This window comes from Rhinoderma darwinii (genome assembly GCF_050947455.1).
Source record: "Rhinoderma darwinii isolate aRhiDar2 chromosome 5 unlocalized genomic scaffold, aRhiDar2.hap1 SUPER_5_unloc_7, whole genome shotgun sequence".
Lineage (NCBI taxonomy): Eukaryota > Metazoa > Chordata > Amphibia > Anura > Rhinodermatidae > Rhinoderma > Rhinoderma darwinii.
The window spans coordinates 422,010-446,064 of NW_027461820.1; the positions used below are offsets into that span (position 1 = coordinate 422,010).

Here is a 24,055-nt window from a genome sequence, read left to right on the forward strand (position 1 = left end):
CCCTTGTCTCCCTCTTGTGGCCTCCTGGAGGCAACTAGCTGTGCAAAAAAAAGACAGCCTGGCGGCCGGCTGTTGCAGTGTTGCCCTCTCAGGCAACACTGAGTGACTGACTGAGCCTCACCGTCTTATATAAAGTTCAGACGGAACTTTGCACGTGTCATAGTGGAGCCCTCAGGATTCCAGAGCCAGCTTTCTGACATCATAATGGGGCCTCAGAGATAAAAGCCTGGGCCCAGGCAGTGTTGGTCAGTGCTGCTCAGCAGGCAGCACTGGACTGGACTGGATTACAGCTGATACAAGGTGTGAAGGAACAAGGGGTGGCTGTGGGCATGCACTTGCTGCCGCTGCCAGTGTTTATCTGCATGGCAGCAGGGCATTTGGGCGTTGCCAGGAAGGCGTTTTTATGTAGATTCCTCCTCTTTCAGCACTGCATTGTGGTGCAAGCAAAAGAAGCAAATCCTGTCTGGCTTCCTCTCCGGCCTTTATTCACCTCCCGTGTAGCTGTGAGTGTGTGAGCCTGCAGGGCCCCATGGAATTGCCTAGAAGTAGGCTGAATCGCTGCAAGGGCTGAACAGCAGTATCGGGCAGGCTCGGGCAACGCGCGGCCCGTTCGGGTTATCGCTTCTCGGCCTTTTGGCTAAGATCAAGTGTAGTATCTGTTCTTATCAGTTTAATATCTGATACGTCCCCTATCTGGGGACCATATATTAAATGGATTTTTAGAACAGGGAGATGGAAATAGAGCTTGCTCTGTCCACTCCACGCATTGACCTGGTATTGCAGTATTTCCAGGACCGGTGCACCCTTTCCTTATGTGTTGACTAAAAGCAGATTCCAAAAGTGTTGTTTGTCTTTGCTATTGTTTCTGTCTTTCTGAAGGGATCTCCCCTTTTAATCCCATTATTTCAACACCTGTTGGACAATGCATGAGTGATAATGAGCTCATTGATTAAATGCAATTAATGAATAGATTGCCACCTCTTGTTGTGTGTCGTCTGTGTTTCTGTGTTTCCGGCATTTCACATTGGAACACCTCATTCACCTTCCTTGTCTTCTCTCCGCCCTCCCTTTTAGGTAAGTTAAAGAGCTGCACCTGAGCCAGCCACTGATTGATTGATTGATTGATTGATTGATTGATTGATTGATTGATTGATTGATTGATTGATTGATTGATTGATTGATTGATTGATGCAGCACAACAGTCAAATAGTGGAGTGGAGTAGGGGAACAGCAAACAGCCAATAAAGCAGCCCGCCCGCTCGCCTGCCCGCCACAATGGACCTACCTGTGTACACTAGATGGATGTGATGGAATGTACTGTCGTCCCTACATTTCAAGAAGAAGTAAGAATTGCAGTTGCAACAAAGCCTTGCTTGCCTACAAAGAGAGCAGCAATTTGGATTTGTTACTATGTTACCTAGAAGAATAACAAACTGTGCAAGGATGGAGGTTGTAGGAGCAAGGAGAAGTTGTCTGTAAAGTTGGTGGATGCCTATTTTCCATTTTGCAGTCCCTTGTCTCCCTCTTGTGGCCTCCTGGAGGCAACTAGCTGTGCAAAAAAAAGACAGCCTGGCGGCCGGCTGTTGCAGTGTTGCCCTCTCAGGCAACACTGAGTGACTGACTGAGCCTCACCGTCTTATATAAAGTTCAGACGGAACTTTGCACGTGTCATAGTGGAGCCCTCAGGATTCCAGAGCCAGCTTTCTGACATCATAATGGGGCCTCAGAGATAAAAGCCTGGGCCCAGGCAGTGTTGGTCAGTGCTGCTCAGCAGGCAGCACTGGACTGGACTGGATTACAGCTGATACAAGGTGTGAAGGAACAAGGGGTGGCTGTGGGCATGCACTTGCTGCCGCTGCCAGTGTTTATCTGCATGGCAGCAGGGCATTTGGGCGTTGCCAGGAAGGCGTTTTTATGTAGATTCCTCCTCTTTCAGCACTGCATTGTGGTGCAAGCAAAAGAAGCAAATCCTGTCTGGCTTCCTCTCCGGCCTTTATTCACCTCCCGTGTAGCTGTGAGTGTGTGAGCCTGCAGGGCCCCATGGAATTGCCTAGAAGTAGGCTGAATCGCTGCAAGGGCTGAACAGCAGTATCGGGCAGGCTCGGGCAACGCGCGGCCCGTTCGGGTTATCGCTTCTCGGCCTTTTGGCTAAGATCAAGTGTAGTATCTGTTCTTATCAGTTTAATATCTGATACGTCCCCTATCTGGGGACCATATATTAAATGGATTTTTAGAACAGGGAGATGGAAATAGAGCTTGCTCTGTCCACTCCACGCATTGACCTGGTATTGCAGTATTTCCAGGACCGGTGCACCCTTTCCTTATGTGTTGACTAAAAGCAGATTCCAAAAGTGTTTTTTGTCTTTGCTATTGTTTCTGTCTTTCTGAAGGGATCTCCCCTTTTAATCCCATTATTTCAACACCTGTTGGACAATGCATGAGTGATAATGAGCTCATTGATTAAATGCAATTAATGAATAGATTGCCACCTCTTGTTGTGTGTCGTCTGTGTTTCTGTGTTTCCGGCATTTCACATTGGAACACCTCATTCACCTTCCTTGTCTTCTCTCCGCCCTCCCTTTTAGGTAAGTTAAAGAGCTGCACCTGAGCCAGCCACTGATTGATTGATTGATTGATTGATTGATTGATTGATTGATGCAGCACAACAGTCAAATAGTGGAGTGGAGTAGGGGAACAGCAAACAGCCAATAAAGCAGCCCGCCCGCTCGCCTGCCCGCCACAATGGACCTACCTGTGTACACTAGATGGATGTGATGGAATGTACTGTCGTCCCTACATTTCAAGAAGAAGTAAGAATTGCAGTTGCAACAAAGCCTTGCTTGCCTACAAAGAGAGCAGCAATTTGGATTTGTTACTATGTTACCTAGAAGAATAACAAACTGTGCAAGGATGGAGGTTGTAGGAGCAAGGAGAAGTTGTCTGTAAAGTTGGTGGATGCCTATTTTCCATTTTGCAGTCCCTTGTCTCCCTCTTGTGGCCTCCTGGAGGCAACTAGCTGTGCAAAAAAAAGACAGCCTGGCGGCCGGCTGTTGCAGTGTTGCCCTCTCAGGCAACACTGAGTGACTGACTGAGCCTCACCGTCTTATATAAAGTTCAGACGGAACTTTGCACGTGTCATAGTGGAGCCCTCAGGATTCCAGAGCCAGCTTTCTGACATCATAATGGGGCCTCAGAGATAAAAGCCTGGGCCCAGGCAGTGTTGGTCAGTGCTGCTCAGCAGGCAGCACTGGACTGGACTGGATTACAGCTGATACAAGGTGTGAAGGAACAAGGGGTGGCTGTGGGCATGCACTTGCTGCCGCTGCCAGTGTTTATCTGCATGGCAGCAGGGCATTTGGGCGTTGCCAGGAAGGCGTTTTTATGTAGATTCCTCCTCTTTCAGCACTGCATTGTGGTGCAAGCAAAAGAAGCAAATCCTGTCTGGCTTCCTCTCCGGCCTTTATTCACCTCCCGTGTAGCTGTGAGTGTGTGAGCCTGCAGGGCCCCATGGAATTGCCTAGAAGTAGGCTGAATCGCTGCAAGGGCTGAACAGCAGTATCGGGCAGGCTCGGGCAACGCGCGGCCCGTTCGGGTTATCGCTTCTCGGCCTTTTGGCTAAGATCAAGTGTAGTATCTGTTCTTATCAGTTTAATATCTGATACGTCCCCTATCTGGGGACCATATATTAAATGGATTTTTAGAACAGGGAGATGGAAATAGAGCTTGCTCTGTCCACTCCACGCATTGACCTGGTATTGCAGTATTTCCAGGACCGGTGCACCCTTTCCTTATGTGTTGACTAAAAGCAGATTCCAAAAGTGTTTTTTGTCTTTGCTATTGTTTCTGTCTTTCTGAAGGGATCTCCCCTTTTAATCCCATTATTTCAACACCTGTTGGACAATGCATGAGTGATAATGAGCTCATTGATTAAATGCAATTAATGAATAGATTGCCACCTCTTGTTGTGTGTCGTCTGTGTTTCTGTGTTTCCGGCATTTCACATTGGAACACCTCATTCACCTTCCTTGTCTTCTCTCCGCCCTCCCTTTTAGGTAAGTTAAAGAGCTGCACCTGAGCCAGCCACTGATTGATTGATTGATTGATTGATTGATTGATTGATTGATGCAGCACAACAGTCAAATAGTGGAGTGGAGTAGGGGAACAGCAAACAGCCAATAAAGCAGCCCGCCCGCTCGCCTGCCCGCCACAATGGACCTACCTGTGTACACTAGATGGATGTGATGGAATGTACTGTCGTCCCTACATTTCAAGAAGAAGTAAGAATTGCAGTTGCAACAAAGCCTTGCTTGCCTACAAAGAGAGCAGCAATTTGGATTTGTTACTATGTTACCTAGAAGAATAACAAACTGTGCAAGGATGGAGGTTGTAGGAGCAAGGAGAAGTTGTCTGTAAAGTTGGTGGATGCCTATTTTCCATTTTGCAGTCCCTTGTCTCCCTCTTGTGGCCTCCTGGAGGCAACTAGCTGTGCAAAAAAAAGACAGCCTGGCGGCCGGCTGTTGCAGTGTTGCCCTCTCAGGCAACACTGAGTGACTGACTGAGCCTCACCGTCTTATATAAAGTTCAGACGGAACTTTGCACGTGTCATAGTGGAGCCCTCAGGATTCCAGAGCCAGCTTTCTGACATCATAATGGGGCCTCAGAGATAAAAGCCTGGGCCCAGGCAGTGTTGGTCAGTGCTGCTCAGCAGGCAGCACTGGACTGGACTGGATTACAGCTGATACAAGGTGTGAAGGAACAAGGGGTGGCTGTGGGCATGCACTTGCTGCCGCTGCCAGTGTTTATCTGCATGGCAGCAGGGCATTTGGGCGTTGCCAGGAAGGCGTTTTTATGTAGATTCCTCCTCTTTCAGCACTGCATTGTGGTGCAAGCAAAAGAAGCAAATCCTGTCTTGCTTCCTCTCCGGCCTTTATTCACCTCCCGTGTAGCTGTGAGTGTGTGAGCCTGCAGGGCCCCATGGAATTGCCTAGAAGTAGGCTGAATCGCTGCAAGGGCTGAACAGCAGTATCGGGCAGGCTCGGGCAACGCGCGGCCCGTTCGGGTTATCGCTTCTCGGCCTTTTGGCTAAGATCAAGTGTAGTATCTGTTCTTATCAGTTTAATATCTGATACGTCCCCTATCTGGGGACCATATATTAAATGGATTTTTAGAACAGGGAGATGGAAATAGAGCTTGCTCTGTCCACTCCACGCATTGACCTGGTATTGCAGTATTTCCAGGACCGGTGCACCCTTTCCTTATGTGTTGACTAAAAGCAGATTCCAAAAGTGTTTTTTGTCTTTGCTATTGTTTCTGTCTTTCTGAAGGGATCTCCCCTTTTAATCCCATTATTTCAACACCTGTTGGACAATGCATGAGTGATAATGAGCTCATTGATTAAATGCAATTAATGAATAGATTGACACCTCTTGTTGTGTGTCGTCTGTGTTTCTGTGTTTCCGGCATTTCACATTGGAACACCTCATTCACCTTCCTTGTCTTCTCTCCGCCCTCCCTTTTAGGTAAGTTAAAGAGCTGCACCTGAGCCAGCCACTGATTGATTGATTGATTGATTGATTGATTGATTGATTGATTGATTGATTGATTGATGCAGCACAACAGTCAAATAGTGGAGTGGAGTAGGGGAACAGCAAACAGCCAATAAAGCAGCCCGCCCGCTCGCCTGCCCGCCACAATGGACCTACCTGTGTACACTAGATGGATGTGATGGAATGTACTGTCGTCCCTACATTTCAAGAAGAAGTAAGAATTGCAGTTGCAACAAAGCCTTGCTTGCCTACAAAGAGAGCAGCAATTTGGATTTGTTACTATGTTACCTAGAAGAATAACAAACTGTGCAAGGATGGAGGTTGTAGGAGCAAGGAGAAGTTGTCTGTAAAGTGTGTGGATGCCTATTTTCCATTTTGCAGTCCCTTGTCTCCCTCTTGTGGCCTCCTGGAGGCAACTAGCTGTGCAAAAAAAAGACAGCCTGGCGGCCGGCTGTTGCAGTGTTGCCCTCTCAGGCAACACTGAGTGACTGACTGAGCCTCACCGTCTTATATAAAGTTCAGACGGAACTTTGCACGTGTCATAGTGGAGCCCTCAGGATTCCAGAGCCAGCTTTCTGACATCATAATGGGGCCTCAGAGATAAAAGCCTGGGCCCAGGCAGTGTTGGTCAGTGCTGCTCAGCAGGCAGCACTGGACTGGACTGGATTACAGCTGATACAAGGTGTGAAGGAACAAGGGGTGGCTGTGGGCATGCACTTGCTGCCGCTGCCAGTGTTTATCTGCATGGCAGCAGGGCATTTGGGCGTTGCCAGGAAGGCGTTTTTATGTAGATTCCTCCTCTTTCAGCACTGCATTGTGGTGCAAGCAAAAGAAGCAAATCCTGTCTGGCTTCCTCTCCGGCCTTTATTCACGTCCCGTGTAGCTGTGAGTGTGTGAGCCTGCAGGGCCCCATGGAATTGCCTAGAAGTAGGCTGAATCGCTGCAAGGGCTGAACAGCAGTATCGGGCAGGCTCGGGCAACGCGCGGCCCGTTCGGGTTACCGCTTCTCGGCCTTTTGGCTAAGATCAAGTGTAGTATCTGTTCTTATCAGTTTAATATCTGATACGTCCCCTATCTGGGGACCATATATTAAATGGATTTTTAGAACAGGGAGATGGAAATAGAGCTTGCTCTGTCCACTCCACGCATTGACCTGGTATTGCAGTATTTCCAGGACCGGTGCACCCTTTCCTTATGTGTTGACTAAAAGCAGATTCCAAAAGTGTTTTTTGTCTTTGCTATTGTTTCTGTCTTTCTGAAGGGATCTCCCCTTTTAATCCCATTATTTCAACACCTGTTGGACAATGCATGAGTGATAATGAGCTCATTGATTAAATGCAATTAATGAATAGATTGCCACCTCTTGTTGTGTGTCGTCTGTGTTTCTGTGTTTCCGGCATTTCACATTGGAACACCTCATTCACCTTCCTTGTCTTCTCTCCGCCCTCCCTTTTAGGTAAGTTAAAGAGCTGCACCTGAGCCAGCCACTGATTGATTGATTGATTGATTGATTGATTGATTGATTGATTGATTGATTGATTGATGCAGCACAACAGTCAAATAGTGGAGTGGAGTAGGGGAACAGCAAACAGCCAATAAAGCAGCCCGCCCGCTCGCCTGCCCGCCACAATGGACCTACCTGTGTACACTAGATGGATGTGATGGAATGTACTGTCGTCCCTACATTTCAAGAAGAAGTAAGAATTGCAGTTGCAACAAAGCCTTGCTTGCCTACAAAGAGAGCAGCAATTTGGATTTGTTACTATGTTACCTAGAAGAATAACAAACTGTGCAAGGATGGAGGTTGTAGGAGCAAGGAGAAGTTGTCTGTAAAGTGTGTGGATGCCTATTTTCCATTTTGCAGTCCCTTGTCTCCCTCTTGTGGCCTCCTGGAGGCAACTAGCTGTGCAAAAAAAAGACAGCCTGGCGGCCGGCTGTTGCAGTGTTGCCCTCTCAGGCAACACTGAGTGACTGACTGAGCCTCACCGTCTTATATAAAGTTCAGACGGAACTTTGCACGTGTCATAGTGGAGCCCTCAGGATTCCAGAGCCAGCTTTCTGACATCATAATGGGGCCTCAGAGATAAAAGCCTGGGCCCAGGCAGTGTTGGTCAGTGCTGCTCAGCAGGCAGCACTGGACTGGACTGGATTACAGCTGATACAAGGTGTGAAGGAACAAGGGGTGGCTGTGGGCATGCACTTGCTGCCGCTGCCAGTGTTTATCTGCATGGCAGCAGGGCATTTGGGCGTTGCCAGGAAGGCGTTTTTATGTAGATTCCTCCTCTTTCAGCACTGCATTGTGGTGCAAGCAAAAGAAGCAAATCCTGTCTGGCTTCCTCTCCGGCCTTTATTCACCTCCCGTGTAGCTGTGAGTGTGTGAGCCTGCAGGGCCCCATGGAATTGCCTAGAAGTAGGCTGAATCGCTGCAAGGGCTGAACAGCAGTATCGGGCAGGCTCGGGCAACGCGCGGCCCGTTCGGGTTATCGCTTCTCGGCCTTTTGGCTAAGATCAAGTGTAGTATCTGTTCTTATCAGTTTAATATCTGATACGTCCCCTATCTGGGGACCATATATTAAATGGATTTTTAGAACAGGGAGATGGAAATAGAGCTTGCTCTGTCCACTCCACGCATTGACCTGGTATTGCAGTATTTCCAGGACCGGTGCACCCTTTCCTTATGTGTTGACTAAAAGCAGATTCCAAAAGTGTTTTTTGTCTTTGCTATTGTTTCTGTCTTTCTGAAGGGATCTCCCCTTTTAATCCCATTATTTCAACACCTGTTGGACAATGCATGAGTGATAATGAGCTCATTGATTAAATGCAATTAATGAATAGATTGCCACCTCTTGTTGTGTGTCGTCTGTGTTTCTGTGTTTCCGGCATTTCACATTGGAACACCTCATTCACCTTCCTTGTCTTCTCTCCGCCCTCCCTTTTAGGTAAGTTAAAGAGCTGCACCTGAGCCAGCCACTGATTGATTGATTGATTGATTGATTGATTGATTGATTGATTGATTGATTGATTGATTGATTGATGCAGCACAACAGTCAAATAGTGGAGTGGAGTAGGGGAACAGCAAACAGCCAATAAAGCAGCCCGCCCGCTCGCCTGCCCGCCACAATGGACCTACCTGTGTACACTAGATGGATGTGATGGAATGTACTGTCGTCCCTACATTTCAAGAAGAAGTAAGAATTGCAGTTGCAACAAAGCCTTGCTTGCCTACAAAGAGAGCAGCAATTTGGATTTGTTACTATGTTACCTAGAAGAATAACAAACTGTGCAAGGATGGAGGTTGTAGGAGCAAGGAGAAGTTGTCTGTAAAGTTGGTGGATGCCTATTTTCCATTTTGCAGTCCCTTGTCTCCCTCTTGTGGCCTCCTGGAGGCAACTAGCTGTGCAAAAAAAAGACAGCCTGGCGGCCGGCTGTTGCAGTGTTGCCCTCTCAGGCAACACTGAGTGACTGACTGAGCCTCACCGTCTTATATAAAGTTCAGACGGAACTTTGCACGTGTCATAGTGGAGCCCTCAGGATTCCAGAGCCAGCTTTCTGACATCATAATGGGGCCTCAGAGATAAAAGCCTGGGCCCAGGCAGTGTTGGTCAGTGCTGCTCAGCAGGCAGCACTGGACTGGACTGGATTACAGCTGATACAAGGTGTGAAGGAACAAGGGGTGGCTGTGGGCATGCACTTGCTGCCGCTGCCAGTGTTTATCTGCATGGCAGCAGGGCATTTGGGCGTTGCCAGGAAGGCGTTTTTATGTAGATTCCTCCTCTTTCAGCACTGCATTGTGGTGCAAGCAAAAGAAGCAAATCCTGTCTGGCTTCCTCTCCGGCCTTTATTCACCTCCCGTGTAGCTGTGAGTGTGTGAGCCTGCAGGGCCCCATGGAATTGCCTAGAAGTAGGCTGAATCGCTGCAAGGGCTGAACAGCAGTATCGGGCAGGCTCGGGCAACGCGCGGCCCGTTCGGGTTATCGCTTCTCGGCCTTTTGGCTAAGATCAAGTGTAGTATCTGTTCTTATCAGTTTAATATCTGATACGTCCCCTATCTGGGGACCATATATTAAATGGATTTTTAGAACAGGGAGATGGAAATAGAGCTTGCTCTGTCCACTCCACGCATTGACCTGGTATTGCAGTATTTCCAGGACCGGTGCACCCTTTCCTTATGTGTTGACTAAAAGCAGATTCCAAAAGTGTTTTTTGTCTTTGCTATTGTTTCTGTCTTTCTGAAGGGATCTCCCCTTTTAATCCCATTATTTCAACACCTGTTGGACAATGCATGAGTGATAATGAGCTCATTGATTAAATGCAATTAATGAATAGATTGCCACCTCTTGTTGTGTGTCGTCTGTGTTTCTGTGTTTCCGGCATTTCACATTGGAACACCTCATTCACCTTCCTTGTCTTCTCTCCGCCCTCCCTTTTAGGTAAGTTAAAGAGCTGCACCTGAGCCAGCCACTGATTGATTGATTGATTGATTGATTGATTGATTGATTGATTGATTGATTGATTGATGCAGCACAACAGTCAAATAGTGGAGTGGAGTAGGGGAACAGCAAACAGCCAATAAAGCAGCCCGCCCGCTCGCCTGCCCGCCACAATGGACCTACCTGTGTACACTAGATGGATGTGATGGAATGTACTGTCGTCCCTACATTTCAAGAAGAAGTAAGAATTGCAGTTGCAACAAAGCCTTGCTTGCCTACAAAGAGAGCAGCAATTTGGATTTGTTACTATGTTACCTAGAAGAATAACAAACTGTGCAAGGATGGAGGTTGTAGGAGCAAGGAGAAGTTGTCTGTAAAGTTGGTGGATGCCTATTTTCCATTTTGCAGTCCCTTGTCTCCCTCTTGTGGCCTCCTGGAGGCAACTAGCTGTGCAAAAAAAAGACAGCCTGGCGGCCGGCTGTTGCAGTGTTGCCCTCTCAGGCAACACTGAGTGACTGACTGAGCCTCACCGTCTTATATAAAGTTCAGACGGAACTTTGCACGTGTCATAGTGGAGCCCTCAGGATTCCAGAGCCAGCTTTCTGACATCATAATGGGGCCTCAGAGATAAAAGCCTGGGCCCAGGCAGTGTTGGTCAGTGCTGCTCAGCAGGCAGCACTGGACTGGACTGGATTACAGCTGATACAAGGTGTGAAGGAACAAGGGGTGGCTGTGGGCATGCACTTGCTGCCGCTGCCAGTGTTTATCTGCATGGCAGCAGGGCATTTGGGCGTTGCCAGGAAGGCGTTTTTATGTAGATTCCTCCTCTTTCAGCACTGCATTGTGGTGCAAGCAAAAGAAGCAAATCCTGTCTGGCTTCCTCTCCGGCCTTTATTCACCTCCCGTGTAGCTGTGAGTGTGTGAGCCTGTAGGGCCCCATGGAATTGCCTAGAAGTAGGCTGAATCGCTGCAAGGGCTGAACAGCAGTATCGGGCAGGCTCGGGCAACGCGCGGCCCGTTCGGGTTATCGCTTCTCGGCCTTTTGGCTAAGATCAAGTGTAGTATCTGTTCTTATCAGTTTAATATCTGATACGTCCCCTATCTGGGGACCATATATTAAATGGATTTTTAGAACAGGGAGATGGAAATAGAGCTTGCTCTGTCCACTCCACGCATTGACCTGGTATTGCAGTATTTCCAGGACCGGTGCACCCTTTCCTTATGTGTTGACTAAAAGCAGATTCCAAAAGTGTTTTTTGTCTTTGCTATTGTTTCTGTCTTTCTGAAGGGATCTCCCCTTTTAATCCCATTATTTCAACACCTGTTGGACAATGCATGAGTGATAATGAGCTCATTGATTAAATGCAATTAATGAATAGATTGCCACCTCTTGTTGTGTGTCGTCTGTGTTTCTGTGTTTCCGGCATTTCACATTGGAACACCTCATTCACCTTCCTTGTCTTCTCTCCGCCCTCCCTTTTAGGTAAGTTAAAGAGCTGCACCTGAGCCAGCCACTGATTGATTGATTGATTGATTGATTGATTGATTGATTGATTGATTGATTGATTGATTGATGCAGCACAACAGTCAAATAGTGGAGTGGAGTAGGGGAACAGCAAACAGCCAATAAAGCAGCCCGCCCGCTCGCCTGCCCGCCACAATGGACCTACCTGTGTACACTAGATGGATGTGATGGAATGTACTGTCGTCCCTACATTTCAAGAAGAAGTAAGAATTGCAGTTGCAACAAAGCCTTGCTTGCCTACAAAGAGAGCAGCAATTTGGATTTGTTACTATGTTACCTAGAAGAATAACAAACTGTGCAAGGATGGAGGTTGTAGGAGCAAGGAGAAGTTGTCTGTAAAGTTGGTGGATGCCTATTTTCCATTTTGCAGTCCCTTGTCTCCCTCTTGTGGCCTCCTGGAGGCAACTAGCTGTGCAAAAAAAAGACAGCCTGGCGGCCGGCTGTTGCAGTGTTGCCCTCTCAGGCAACACTGAGTGACTGACTGAGCCTCACCGTCTTATATAAAGTTCAGACGGAACTTTGCACGTGTCATAGTGGAGCCCTCAGGATTCCAGAGCCAGCTTTCTGACATCATAATGGGGCCTCAGAGATAAAAGCCTGGGCCCAGGCAGTGTTGGTCAGTGCTGCTCAGCAGGCAGCACTGGACTGGACTGGATTACAGCTGATACAAGGTGTGAAGGAACAAGGGGTGGCTGTGGGCATGCACTTGCTGCCGCTGCCAGTGTTTATCTGCATGGCAGCAGGGCATTTGGGCGTTGCCAGGAAGGCGTTTTTATGTAGATTCCTCCTCTTTCAGCACTGCATTGTGGTGCAAGCAAAAGAAGCAAATCCTGTCTGGCTTCCTCTCCGGCCTTTATTCACCTCCCGTGTAGCTGTGAGTGTGTGAGCCTGCAGGGCCCCATGGAATTGCCTAGAAGTAGGCTGAATCGCTGCAAGGGCTGAACAGCAGTATCGGGCAGGCTCGGGCAACGCGCGGCCCGTTCGGGTTATCGCTTCTCGGCCTTTTGGCTAAGATCAAGTGTAGTATCTGTTCTTATCAGTTTAATATCTGATACGTCCCCTATCTGGGGACCATATATTAAATGGATTTTTAGAACAGGGAGATGGAAATAGAGCTTGCTCTGTCCACTCCACGCATTGACCTGGTATTGCAGTATTTCCAGGACCGGTGCACCCTTTCCTTATGTGTTGACTAAAAGCAGATTCCAAAAGTGTTTTTTGTCTTTGCTATTGTTTCTGTCTTTCTGAAGGGATCTCCCCTTTTAATCCCATTATTTCAACACCTGTTGGACAATGCATGAGTGATAATGAGCTCATTGATTAAATGCAATTAATGAATAGATTGCCACCTCTTGTTGTGTGTCGTCTGTGTTTCTGTGTTTCCGGCATTTCACATTGGAACACCTCATTCACCTTCCTTGTCTTCTCTCCGCCCTCCCTTTTAGGTAAGTTAAAGAGCTGCACCTGAGCCAGCCACTGATTGATTGATTGATTGATTGATTGATTGATTGATTGATTGATTGATTGATTGATTGATGCAGCACAACAGTCAAATAGTGGAGTGGAGTAGGGGAACAGCAAACAGCCAATAAAGCAGCCCGCCCGCTCGCCTGCCCGCCACAATGGACCTACCTGTGTACACTAGATGGATGTGATGGAATGTACTGTCGTCCCTACATTTCAAGAAGAAGTAAGAATTGCAGTTGCAACAAAGCCTTGCTTGCCTACAAAGAGAGCAGCAATTTGGATTTGTTACTATGTTACCTAGAAGAATAACAAACTGTGCAAGGATGGAGGTTGTAGGAGCAAGGAGAAGTTGTCTGTAAAGTTGGTGGATGCCTATTTTCCATTTTGCAGTCCCTTGTCTCCCTCTTGTGGCCTCCTGGAGGCAACTAGCTGTGCAAAAAAAAGACAGCCTGGCGGCCGGCTGTTGCAGTGTTGCCCTCTCAGGCAACACTGAGTGACTGACTGAGCCTCACCGTCTTATATAAAGTTCAGACGGAACTTTGCACGTGTCATAGTGGAGCCCTCAGGATTCCAGAGCCAGCTTTCTGACATCATAATGGGGCCTCAGAGATAAAAGCCTGGGCCCAGGCAGTGTTGGTCAGTGCTGCTCAGCAGGCAGCACTGGACTGGACTGGATTACAGCTGATACAAGGTGTGAAGGAACAAGGGGTGGCTGTGGGCATGCACTTGCTGCCGCTGCCAGTGTTTATCTGCATGGCAGCAGGGCATTTGGGCGTTGCCAGGAAGGCGTTTTTATGTAGATTCCTCCTCTTTCAGCACTGCATTGTGGTGCAAGCAAAAGAAGCAAATCCTGTCTGGCTTCCTCTCCGGCCTTTATTCACCTCCCGTGTAGCTGTGAGTGTGTGAGCCTGTAGGGCCCCATGGAATTGCCTAGAAGTAGGCTGAATCGCTGCAAGGGCTGAACAGCAGTATCGGGCAGGCTCGGGCAACGCGCGGCCCGTTCGGGTTATCGCTTCTCGGCCTTTTGGCTAAGATCAAGTGTAGTATCTGTTCTTATCAGTTTAATATCTGATACGTCCCCTATCTGGGGACCATATATTAAATGGATTTTTAGAACAGGGAGATGGAAATAGAGCTTGCTCTGTCCACTCCACGCATTGACCTGGTATTGCAGTATTTCCAGGACCGGTGCACCCTTTCCTTATGTGTTGACTAAAAGCAGATTCCAAAAGTGTTTTTTGTCTTTGCTATTGTTTCTGTCTTTCTGAAGGGATCTCCCCTTTTAATCCCATTATTTCAACACCTGTTGGACAATGCATGAGTGATAATGAGCTCATTGATTAAATGCAATTAATGAATAGATTGCCACCTCTTGTTGTGTGTCGTCTGTGTTTCTGTGTTTCCGGCATTTCACATTGGAACACCTCATTCACCTTCCTTGTCTTCTCTCCGCCCTCCCTTTTAGGTAAGTTAAAGAGCTGCACCTGAGCCAGCCACTGATTGATTGATTGATTGATTGATTGATTGATTGATTGATGCAGCACAACAGTCAAATAGTGGAGTGGAGTAGGGGAACAGCAAACAGCCAATAAAGCAGCCCGCCCGCTCGCCTGCCCGCCACAATGGACCTACCTGTGTACACTAGATGGATGTGATGGAATGTACTGTCGTCCCTACATTTCAAGAAGAAGTAAGAATTGCAGTTGCAACAAAGCCTTGCTTGCCTACAAAGAGAGCAGCAATTTGGATTTGTTACTATGTTACCTAGAAGAATAACAAACTGTGCAAGGATGGAGGTTGTAGGAGCAAGGAGAAGTTGTCTGTAAAGTTGGTGGATGCCTATTTTCCATTTTGCAGTCCCTTGCCTCCCTCTTGTGGCCTCCTGGAGGCAACTAGCTGTGCAAAAAAAAGACAGCCTGGCGGCCGGCTGTTGCAGTGTTGCCCTCTCAGGCAACACTGAGTGACTGACTGAGCCTCACCGTCTTATATAAAGTTCAGACGGAACTTTGCACGTGTCATAGTGGAGCCCTCAGGATTCCAGAGCCAGCTTTCTGACATCATAATGGGGCCTCAGAGATAAAAGCCTGGGCCCAGGCAGTGTTGGTCAGTGCTGCTCAGCAGGCAGCACTGGACTGGACTGGATTACAGCTGATACAAGGTGTGAAGGAACAAGGGGTGGCTGTGGGCATGCACTTGCTGCCGCTGCCAGTGTTTATCTGCATGGCAGCAGGGCATTTGGGCGTTGCCAGGAAGGCGTTTTTATGTAGATTCCTCCTCTTTCAGCACTGCATTGTGGTGCAAGCAAAAGAAGCAAATCCTGTCTGGCTTCCTCTCCGGCCTTTATTCACCTCCCGTGTAGCTGTGAGTGTGTGAGCCTGCAGGGCCCCATGGAATTGCCTAGAAGTAGGCTGAATCGCTGCAGGGGCTGAACAGCAGTATCGGGCAGGCTCGGGCAACGCGCGGCCCGTTCGGGTTATCGCTTCTCGGCCTTTTGGCTAAGATCAAGTGTAGTATCTGTTCTTATCAGTTTAATATCTGATACGTCCCCTATCTGGGGACCATATATTAAATGGATTTTTAGAACAGGGAGATGGAAATAGAGCTTGCTCTGTCCACTCCACGCATTGACCTGGTATTGCAGTATTTCCAGGACCGGTGCACCCTTTCCTTATGTGTTGACTAAAAGCAGATTCCAAAAGTGTTTTTTGTCTTTGCTATTGTTTCTGTCTTTCTGAAGGGATCTCCCCTTTTAATCCCATTATTTCAACACCTGTTGGACAATGCATGAGTGATAATGAGCTCATTGATTAAATGCAATTAATGAATAGATTGCCACCTCTTGTTGTGTGTCGTCTGTGTTTCTGTGTTTCCGGCATTTCACATTGGAACACCTCATTCACCTTCCTTGTCTTCTCTCCGCCCTCCCTTTTAGGTAAGTTAAAGAGCTGCACCTGAGCCAGCCACTGATTGATTGATTGATTGATTGATTGATTGATTGATTGATTGATTGATTGATTGATTGATTGATTGATGCAGCACAACAGTCAAATAGTGGAGTGGAGTAGGGGAACAGCAAACAGCCAATAAAGCAGCCCGCCCGCTCGCCTGCCCGCCACAATGGACCTACCTGTGTACACTAGATGGATGTGATGGAATGTACTGTCGTCCCTACATTTCAAGAAGAAGTAAGAATTGCAGTTGCAACAAAGCCTTGCTTGCCTACAAAGAGAGCAGCAATTTGGATTTGTTACTATGTTACCTAGAAGAATAACAAACTGTGCAAGGATGGAGGTTGTAGGAGCAAGGAGAAGTTGTCTGTAAAGTTGGTGGATGCCTATTTTCCATTTTGCAGTCCCTTGTCTCCCTCTTGTGGCCTCCTGGAGGCAACTAGCTGTGCAAAAAAAAGACAGCCTGGCGGCCGGCTGTTGCAGTGTTGCCCTCTCAGGCAACACTGAGTGACTGACTGAGCCTCACCGTCTTATATAAAGTTCAGACGGAACTTTGCACGTGTCATAGTGGAGCCCTCAGGATTCCAGAGCCCGCTTTCTGACATCATAATGGGGCCTCAGAGATAAAAGCCTGGGCCCAGGCAGTGTTGGTCAGTGCTGCTCAGCAGGCAGCACTGGACTGGACTGGATTACAGCTGATACAAGGTGTGAAGGAACAAGGGGTGGCTGTGGGCATGCACTTGCTGCCGCTGCCAGTGTTTATCTGCATGGCAGCAGGGCATTTGGGCGTTGCCAGGAAGGCGTTTTTATGTAGATTCCTCCTCTTTCAGCACTGCATTGTGGTGCAAGCAAAAGAAGCAAATCCTGTCTGGCTTCCTCTCCGGCCTTTATTCACCTCCCGTGTAGCTGTGAGTGTGTGAGCCTGCAGGGCCCCATGGAATTGCCTAGAAGTAGGCTGAATCGCTGCAAGGGCTGAACAGCAGTATCGGGCAGGCTCGGGCAACGCGCGGCCCGTTCGGGTTATCGCTTCTCGGCCTTTTGGCTAAGATCAAGTGTAGTATCTGTTCTTATCAGTTTAATATCTGATACGTCCCCTATCTGGGGACGATATATTAAATGGATTTTTAGAACAGGGAGATGGAAATAGAGCTTGCTCTGTCCACTCCACGCATTGACCTGGTATTGCAGTATTTCCAGGACCGGTGCACCCTTTCCTTATGTGTTGACTAAAAGCAGATTCCAAAAGTGTTTTTTGTCTTTGCTATTGTTTCTGTCTTTCTGAAGGGATCTCCCTTTTTAATCCCATTATTTCAACACCTGTTGGACAATGCATGAGTGATAATGAGCTCATTGATTAAATGCAATTAATGAATAGATTGCCACCTCTTGTTGTGTGTCGTCTGTGTTTCTGTGTTTCCGGCATTTCACATTGGAACACCTCATTCACCTTCCTTGTCTTCTCTCCGCCCTCCCTTTTAGGTAAGTTAAAGAGCTGCACCTGAGCCAGCCACTGATTGATTGATTGATTGATTGATTGATTGATGCAGCACAACAGTCAAATAGTGGAGTGGAGTAGGGGAACAGCAAACAGCCAATAAAGCAGCCCGCCCGCTCGCCTGCCCGCCACAATGGACCTACCTGTGTACACTAGATGGATGTGATGGAATGTACTGTCGTCCCTACATTTCAAGAAGAAGTAAGAATTGCAGTTGCAACAAAGCCTTGCTTGCCTACAAAGAGAGCAGCAATTTGGATTTGTTACTATGTTACCTAGAAGAATAACAAACTGTGCAAGGATGGAGGTTGTAGGAGCAAGGAGAAGTTGTCTGTAAAGTTGGTGGATGCCTATTTTCCATTTTGCAGTCCCTTGTCTCCCTCTTGTGGCCTCCTGGAGGCAACTAGCTGTGCAAAAAAAAGACAGCCTGGCGGCCGGCTGTTGCAGTGTTGCCCTCTCAGGCAACACTGAGTGACTGACTGAGCCTCACCGTCTTATATAAAGTTCAGACGGAACTTTGCACGTGTCATAGTGGAGCCCTCAGGATTCCAGAGCCAGCTTTCTGACATCATAATGGGGCCTCAGAGATAAAAGCCTGGGCCCAGGCAGTGTTGGTCAGTGCTGCTCAGCAGGCAGCACTGGACTGGACTGGATTACAGCTGATACAAGGTGTGAAGGAACAAGGGGTGGCTGTGGGCATGCACTTGCTGCCGCTGCCAGTGTTTATCTGCATGGCAGCAGGGCATTTGGGCGTTGCCAGGAAGGCGTTTTTATGTAGATTCCTCCTCTTTCAGCACTGCATTGTGGTGCAAGCAAAAGAAGCAAATCCTGTCTGGCTTCCTCTCCGGCCTTTATTCACCTCCCGTGTAGCTGTGAGTGTGTGAGCCTGCAGGGCCCCATGGAATTGCCTAGAAGTAGGCTGAATCGCTGCAAGGGCTGAACAGCAGTATCGGGCAGGCTCGGGCAACGCGCGGCCCGTTCGGGTTATCGCTTCTCGGCCTTTTGGCTAAGATCAAGTGTAGTATCTGTTCTTATCAGTTTAATATCTGATACGTCCCCTATCTGGGGACCATATATTAAATGGATTTTTAGAACAGGGAGATGGAAATAGAGCTTGCTCTGTCCACTCCACGCATTGACCTGGTATTGCAGTATTTCCAGGACCGGTGCACCCTTTCCTTATGTGTTGACTAAAAGCAGATTCCAAAAGTGTTTTTTGTCTTTGCTATTGTTTCTGTCTTTCTGAAGGGATCTCCCCTTTTAATCCCATTATTTCAACACCTGTTGGACAATGCATGAGTGATAATGAGCTCATTGATTAAATGCAATTAATGAATAGATTGCCACCTCTTGTTGTGTGTCGTCTGTGTTTCTGTGTTTCCGGCATTTCACATTGGAACACCTCATTCACCTTCCTTGTCTTCTCTCCGCCCTCCCTTTTAGGTAAGTTAAAGAGCTGCACCTGAGCCAGCCACTGATTGATTGATTGATTGATTGATTGATTGATTGATTGATTGATTGATTGATGCAGCACAACAGTCAAATAGTGGAGTGGAGTAGGGGAACAGCAAACAGCCAATAAAGCAGCCCGCCCGCTCGCCTGCCCGCCACAATGGACCTACCTGTGTACACTAGATGGATGTGATGGAATGTACTGTCGTCCCTACATTTCAAGAAGAAGTAAGAATTGCAGTTGCAACAAAGCCTTGCTTGCCTACAAAGAGAGCAGCAATTTGGATTTGTTACTATGTTACCTAGAAGAATAACAAACTGTGCAAGGATGGAGGTTGTAGGAGCAAGGAGAAGTTGTCTGTAAAGTTGGTGGATGCCTATTTTCCATTTTGCAGTCCCTTGTCTCCCTCTTGTGGCCTCCTGGAGGCAACTAGCTGTGCAAAAAAAAGACAGCCTGGCGGCCGGCTGTTGCAGTGTTGCCCTCTCAGGCAACACTGAGTGACTGACTGAGCCTCACCGTCTTATATAAAGTTCAGACGGAACTTTGCACGTGTCATAGTGGAGCCCTCAGGATTCCAGAGCCAGCTTTCTGACATCATAATGGGGCCTCAGAGATAAAAGCCTGGGCCCAGGCAGTGTTGGTCAGTGCTGCTCAGCAGGCAGCACTGGACTGGACTGGATTACAGCTGATACAAGGTGTGAAGGAACAAGGGGTGGCTGTGGGCATGCACTTGCTGCCGCTGCCAGTGTTTATCTGCATGGCAGCAGGGCATTTGGGCGTTGCCAGGAAGGCGTTTTTATGTAGATTCCTCCTCTTTCAGCACTGCATTGTGGTGCAAGCAAAAGAAGCAAATCCTGTCTGGCTTCCTCTCCGGCCTTTATTCACCTCCCGTGTAGCTGTGAGTGTGTGAGCCTGCAGGGCCCCATGGAATTGCCTAGAAGTAGGCTGAATCGCTGCAAGGGCTGAACAGCAGTATCGGGCAGGCTCGGGCAACGCGCGGCCCGTTCGGGTTATCGCTTCTCGGCCTTTTGGCTAAGATCAAGTGTAGTATCTGTTCTTATCAGTTTAATATCTGATACGTCCCCTATCTGGGGACCATATATTAAATGGATTTTTAGAACAGGGAGATGGAAATAGAGCTTGCTCTGTCCACTCCACGCATTGACCTGGTATTGCAGTATTTCCAGGACCGGTGCACCCTTTCCTTATGTGTTGACTAAAAGCAGATTCCAAAAGTGTTTTTTGTCTTTGCTATTGTTTCTGTCTTTCTGAAGGGATCTCCCCTTTTAATCCCATTATTTCAACACCTGTTGGACAATGCATGAGTGATAATGAGCTCATTGATTAAATGCAATTAATGAATAGATTGCCACCTCTTGTTGTGTGTCGTCTGTGTTTCTGTGTTTCCGGCATTTCACATTGGAACACCTCATTCACCTTCCTTGTCTTCTCTCCGCCCTCCCTTTTAGGTAAGTTAAAGAGCTGCACCTGAGCCAGCCACTGATTGATTGATTGATTGATTGATTGATTGATTGATTGATTGATTGATTGATTGATTGATGCAGCACAACAGTCAAATAGTGGAGTGGAGTAGGGGAACAGCAAACAGCCAATAAAGCAGCCCGCCCGCTCGCCTGCCCGCCACAATGGACCTACCTGTGTACACTAGATGGATGTGATGGAATGTACTGTCGTCCCTACATTTCAAGAAGAAGTAAGAATTGCAGTTGCAACAAAGCCTTGCTTGCCTACAAAGAGAGCAGCAATTTGGATTTGTTACTATGTTACCTAGAAGAATAACAAACTGTGCAAGGATGGAGGTTGTAGGAGCAAGGAGAAGTTGTCTGTAAAGTTGGTGGATGCCTATTTTCCATTTTGCAGTCCCTTGTCTCCCTCTTGTGGCCTCCTGGAGGCAACTAGCTGTGCAAAAAAAAGACAGCCTGGCGGCCGGCTGTTGCAGTGTTGCCCTCTCAGGCAACACTGAGTGACTGACTGAGCCTCACCGTCTTATATAAAGTTCAGACGGAACTTTGCACGTGTCATAGTGGAGCCCTCAGGATTCCAGAGCCAGCTTTCTGACATCATAATGGGGCCTCAGAGATAAAAGCCTGGGCCCAGGCAGTGTTGGTCAGTGCTGCTCAGCAGGCAGCACTGGACTGGACTGGATTACAGCTGATACAAGGTGTGAAGGAACAAGGGGTGGCTGTGGGCATGCACTTGCTGCCGCTGCCAGTGTTTATCTGCATGGCAGCAGGGCATTTGGGCGTTGCCAGGAAGGCGTTTTTATGTAGATTCCTCCTCTTTCAGCACTGCATTGTGGTGCAAGCAAAAGAAGCAAATCCTGTCTGGCTTCCTCTCCGGCCTTTATTCACCTCCCGTGTAGCTGTGAGTGTGTGAGCCTGCAGGGCCCCATGGAATTGCCTAGAAGTAGGCTGAATCGCTGCAAGGGCTGAACAGCAGTATCGGGCAGGCTCGGGCAACGCGCGGCCCGTTCGGGTTATCGCTTCTCGGCCTTTTGGCTAAGATCAAGTGTAGTATCTGTTTTTATCAGTTTAATATCTGATACGTCCCCTATCTGGGGACCATATATTAAATGGATTTTTAGAACAGGGAGATGGAAATAGAGCTTGCTCTGTCCACTCCACGCATTGACCTGGTATTGCAGTATTTCCAGGACCGGTGCACCCTTTCCTTATGTGTTGACTAAAAGCAGATTCCAAAAGTGTTTTTTGTCTTTGCTATTGTTTCTGTCTTTCTGAAGGGATCTCCCCTTTTAATCCCATTATTTCAACACCTGTTGGACAATGCATGAGTGATAATGAGCTCATTGATTAAATGCAATTAATGAATAGATTGCCACCTCTTGTTGTGTGTCGTCTGTGTTTCTGTGTTTCCGGCATTTCACATTGGAACACCTCATTCACCTTCCTTGTCTTCTCTCCGCCCTCCCTTTTAGGTAAGTTAAAGAGCTGCACCTGAGCCAGCCACTGATTGATTGATTGATTGATTGATTGATTGATTGATTGATTGATTGATTGATTGATTGATTGATTGATGCAGCACAACAGTCAAATAGTGGAGTGGAGTAGGGGAACAGCAAACAGCCAATAAAGCAGCCCGCCCGCTCGCCTGCCCGCCACAATGGACCTACCTGTGTACACTAGATGGATGTGATGGAATGTACTGTCGTCCCTACATTTCAAGAAGAAGTAAGAATTGCAGTTGCAACAAAGCCTTGCTTGCCTACAAAGAGAGCAGCAATTTGGATTTGTTACTATGTTACCTAGAAGAATAACAAACTGTGCAAGGATGGAGGTTGTAGGAGCAAGGAGAAGTTGTCTGTAAAGTTGGTGGATGCCTATTTTCCATTTTGCAGTCCCTTGTCTCCCTCTTGTGGCCTCCTGGAGGCAACTAGCTGTGCAAAAAAAAGACAGCCTGGCGGCCGGCTGTTGCAGTGTTGCCCTCTCAGGCAACACTGAGTGACTGACTGAGCCTCACCGTCTTATATAAAGTTCAGACGGAACTTTGCACGTGTCATAGTGGAGCCCTCAGGATTCCAGAGCCAGCTTTCTGACATCATAATGGGGCCTCAGAGATAAAAGCCTGGGCCCAGGCAGTGTTGGTCAGTGCTGCTCAGCAGGCAGCACTGGACTGGACTGGATTACAGCTGATACAAGGTGTGAAGGAACAAGGGGTGGCTGTGGGCATGCACTTGCTGCCGCTGCCAGTGTTTATCTGCATGGCAGCAGGGCATTTGGGCGTTGCCAGGAAGGCGTTTTTATGTAGATTCCTCCTCTTTCAGCACTGCATTGTGGTGCAAGCAAAAGAAGCAAATCCTGTCTGGCTTCCTCTCCGGCCTTTATTCACCTCCCGTGTAGCTGTGAGTGTGTGAGCCTGCAGGGCCCCATGGAATTGCCTAGAAGTAGGCTGAATCGCTGCAAGGGCTGAACAGCAGTATCGGGCAGGCTCGGGCAACGCGCGGCCCGTTCGGGTTATCGCTTCTCGGCCTTTTGGCTAAGATCAAGTGTAGTATCTGTTCTTATCAGTTTAATATCTGATACGTCCCCTATCTGGGGACCATATATTAAATGGATTTTTAGAACAGGGAGATGGAAATAGAGCTTGCTCTGTCCACTCCACGCATTGACCTGGTATTGCAGTATTTCCAGGACCGGTGCACCCTTTCCTTATGTGTTGACTAAAAGCAGATTCCAAAAGTGTTTTTTGTCTTTGCTATTGTTTCTGTCTTTCTGAAGGGATCTCCCCTTTTAATCCCATTATTTCAACACCTGTTGGACAATGCATGAGTGATAATGAGCTCATTGATTAAATGCAATTAATGAATAGATTGCCACCTCTTGTTGTGTGTCGTCTGTGTTTCTGTGTTTCCGGCATTTCACATTGGAACACCTCATTCACCTTCCTTGTCTTCTCTCCGCCCTCCCTTTTAGGTAAGTTAAAGAGCTGCACCTGAGCCAGCCACTGATTGATTGATTGATTGATTGATTGATTGATTGATTGATTGATGCAGCACAACAGTCAAATAGTGGAGTGGAGTAGGGGAACAGCAAACAGCCAATAAAGCAGCCCGCCCGCTCGCCTGCCCGCCACAATGGACCTACCTGTGTACACTAGATGGATGTGATGGAATGTACTGTCGTCCCTACATTTCAAGAAGAAGTAAGAATTGCAGTTGCAACAAAGCCTTGCTTGCCTACAAAGAGAGCAGCAATTTGGATTTGTTACTATGTTACCTAGAAGAATAACAAACTGTGCAAGGATGGAGGTTGTAGGAGCAAGGAGAAGTTGTCTGTAAAGTTGGTGGATGCCTATTTTCCATTTTGCAGTCCCTTGTCTCCCTCTTGTGGCCTCCTGGAGGCAACTAGCTGTGCAAAAAAAAGACAGCCTGGCGGCCGGCTGTTGCAGTGTTGCCCTCTCAGGCAACACTGAGTGACTGACTGAGCCTCACCGTCTTATATAAAGTTCAGACGGAACTTTGCACGTGTCATAGTGGAGCCCTCAGGATTCCAGAGCCAGCTTTCTGACATCATAATGGGGCCTCAGAGATAAAAGCCTGGGCCCAGGCAGTGTTGGTCAGTGCTGCTCAGCAGGCAGCACTGGACTGGACTGGATTACAGCTGATACAAGGTGTGAAGGAACAAGGGGTGGCTGTGGGCATGCACTTGCTGCC

General features: G+C 47.9%; 16 non-coding genes across 16 annotated transcripts; all 16 read left to right on the top strand.

Moving 5' to 3' along the window:
• The first annotated feature begins 617 nt into the window (after nt 1-617).
• On the top strand, nt 618-808 carry LOC142696862 (U2 spliceosomal RNA). Its single transcript, XR_012864712.1, has one exon. It is a non-coding gene; the product is annotated as a U2 spliceosomal RNA (small nuclear RNA).
• A 1,320-nt stretch (nt 809-2,128) lies between these two features.
• Nucleotides 2,129-2,319, top strand: LOC142696865 (U2 spliceosomal RNA). Its single transcript, XR_012864714.1, has one exon. It is a non-coding gene; the product is annotated as a U2 spliceosomal RNA (small nuclear RNA).
• A 1,276-nt stretch (nt 2,320-3,595) lies between these two features.
• LOC142696866 (U2 spliceosomal RNA) lies at nt 3,596-3,786 on the top strand. The gene has a single exon (XR_012864715.1). It is a non-coding gene; the product is annotated as a U2 spliceosomal RNA (small nuclear RNA).
• Nucleotides 3,787-5,062: 1,276 nt separating this feature from the next.
• On the top strand, nt 5,063-5,253 carry LOC142696867 (U2 spliceosomal RNA). Its single transcript, XR_012864716.1, has one exon. It is a non-coding gene; the product is annotated as a U2 spliceosomal RNA (small nuclear RNA).
• Nucleotides 5,254-6,545: 1,292 nt separating this feature from the next.
• On the top strand, nt 6,546-6,736 carry LOC142696555 (U2 spliceosomal RNA). Its single transcript, XR_012864439.1, has one exon. It is a non-coding gene; the product is annotated as a U2 spliceosomal RNA (small nuclear RNA).
• A 1,292-nt stretch (nt 6,737-8,028) lies between these two features.
• On the top strand, nt 8,029-8,219 carry LOC142696868 (U2 spliceosomal RNA). Its single transcript, XR_012864717.1, has one exon. It is a non-coding gene; the product is annotated as a U2 spliceosomal RNA (small nuclear RNA).
• A 1,300-nt stretch (nt 8,220-9,519) lies between these two features.
• Nucleotides 9,520-9,710, top strand: LOC142696869 (U2 spliceosomal RNA). Its single transcript, XR_012864718.1, has one exon. It is a non-coding gene; the product is annotated as a U2 spliceosomal RNA (small nuclear RNA).
• A 1,292-nt stretch (nt 9,711-11,002) lies between these two features.
• LOC142696870 (U2 spliceosomal RNA) lies at nt 11,003-11,193 on the top strand. Its single transcript, XR_012864719.1, has one exon. It is a non-coding gene; the product is annotated as a U2 spliceosomal RNA (small nuclear RNA).
• A 1,296-nt stretch (nt 11,194-12,489) lies between these two features.
• Nucleotides 12,490-12,680, top strand: LOC142696871 (U2 spliceosomal RNA). Its single transcript, XR_012864720.1, has one exon. It is a non-coding gene; the product is annotated as a U2 spliceosomal RNA (small nuclear RNA).
• Nucleotides 12,681-13,976: 1,296 nt separating this feature from the next.
• Nucleotides 13,977-14,167, top strand: LOC142696872 (U2 spliceosomal RNA). Its single transcript, XR_012864721.1, has one exon. It is a non-coding gene; the product is annotated as a U2 spliceosomal RNA (small nuclear RNA).
• Nucleotides 14,168-15,443: 1,276 nt separating this feature from the next.
• LOC142696873 (U2 spliceosomal RNA) lies at nt 15,444-15,634 on the top strand. The gene has a single exon (XR_012864722.1). It is a non-coding gene; the product is annotated as a U2 spliceosomal RNA (small nuclear RNA).
• Nucleotides 15,635-16,938: 1,304 nt separating this feature from the next.
• Nucleotides 16,939-17,129, top strand: LOC142696538 (U2 spliceosomal RNA). Its single transcript, XR_012864424.1, has one exon. It is a non-coding gene; the product is annotated as a U2 spliceosomal RNA (small nuclear RNA).
• Nucleotides 17,130-18,397: 1,268 nt separating this feature from the next.
• LOC142696874 (U2 spliceosomal RNA) lies at nt 18,398-18,588 on the top strand. Its single transcript, XR_012864723.1, has one exon. It is a non-coding gene; the product is annotated as a U2 spliceosomal RNA (small nuclear RNA).
• A 1,288-nt stretch (nt 18,589-19,876) lies between these two features.
• LOC142696877 (U2 spliceosomal RNA) lies at nt 19,877-20,067 on the top strand. Its single transcript, XR_012864725.1, has one exon. It is a non-coding gene; the product is annotated as a U2 spliceosomal RNA (small nuclear RNA).
• A 1,296-nt stretch (nt 20,068-21,363) lies between these two features.
• On the top strand, nt 21,364-21,554 carry LOC142696591 (U2 spliceosomal RNA). The gene has a single exon (XR_012864472.1). It is a non-coding gene; the product is annotated as a U2 spliceosomal RNA (small nuclear RNA).
• Nucleotides 21,555-22,858: 1,304 nt separating this feature from the next.
• Nucleotides 22,859-23,049, top strand: LOC142696878 (U2 spliceosomal RNA). Its single transcript, XR_012864726.1, has one exon. It is a non-coding gene; the product is annotated as a U2 spliceosomal RNA (small nuclear RNA).
• The last annotated feature ends 1,006 nt before the right edge of the window (nt 23,050-24,055 follow it).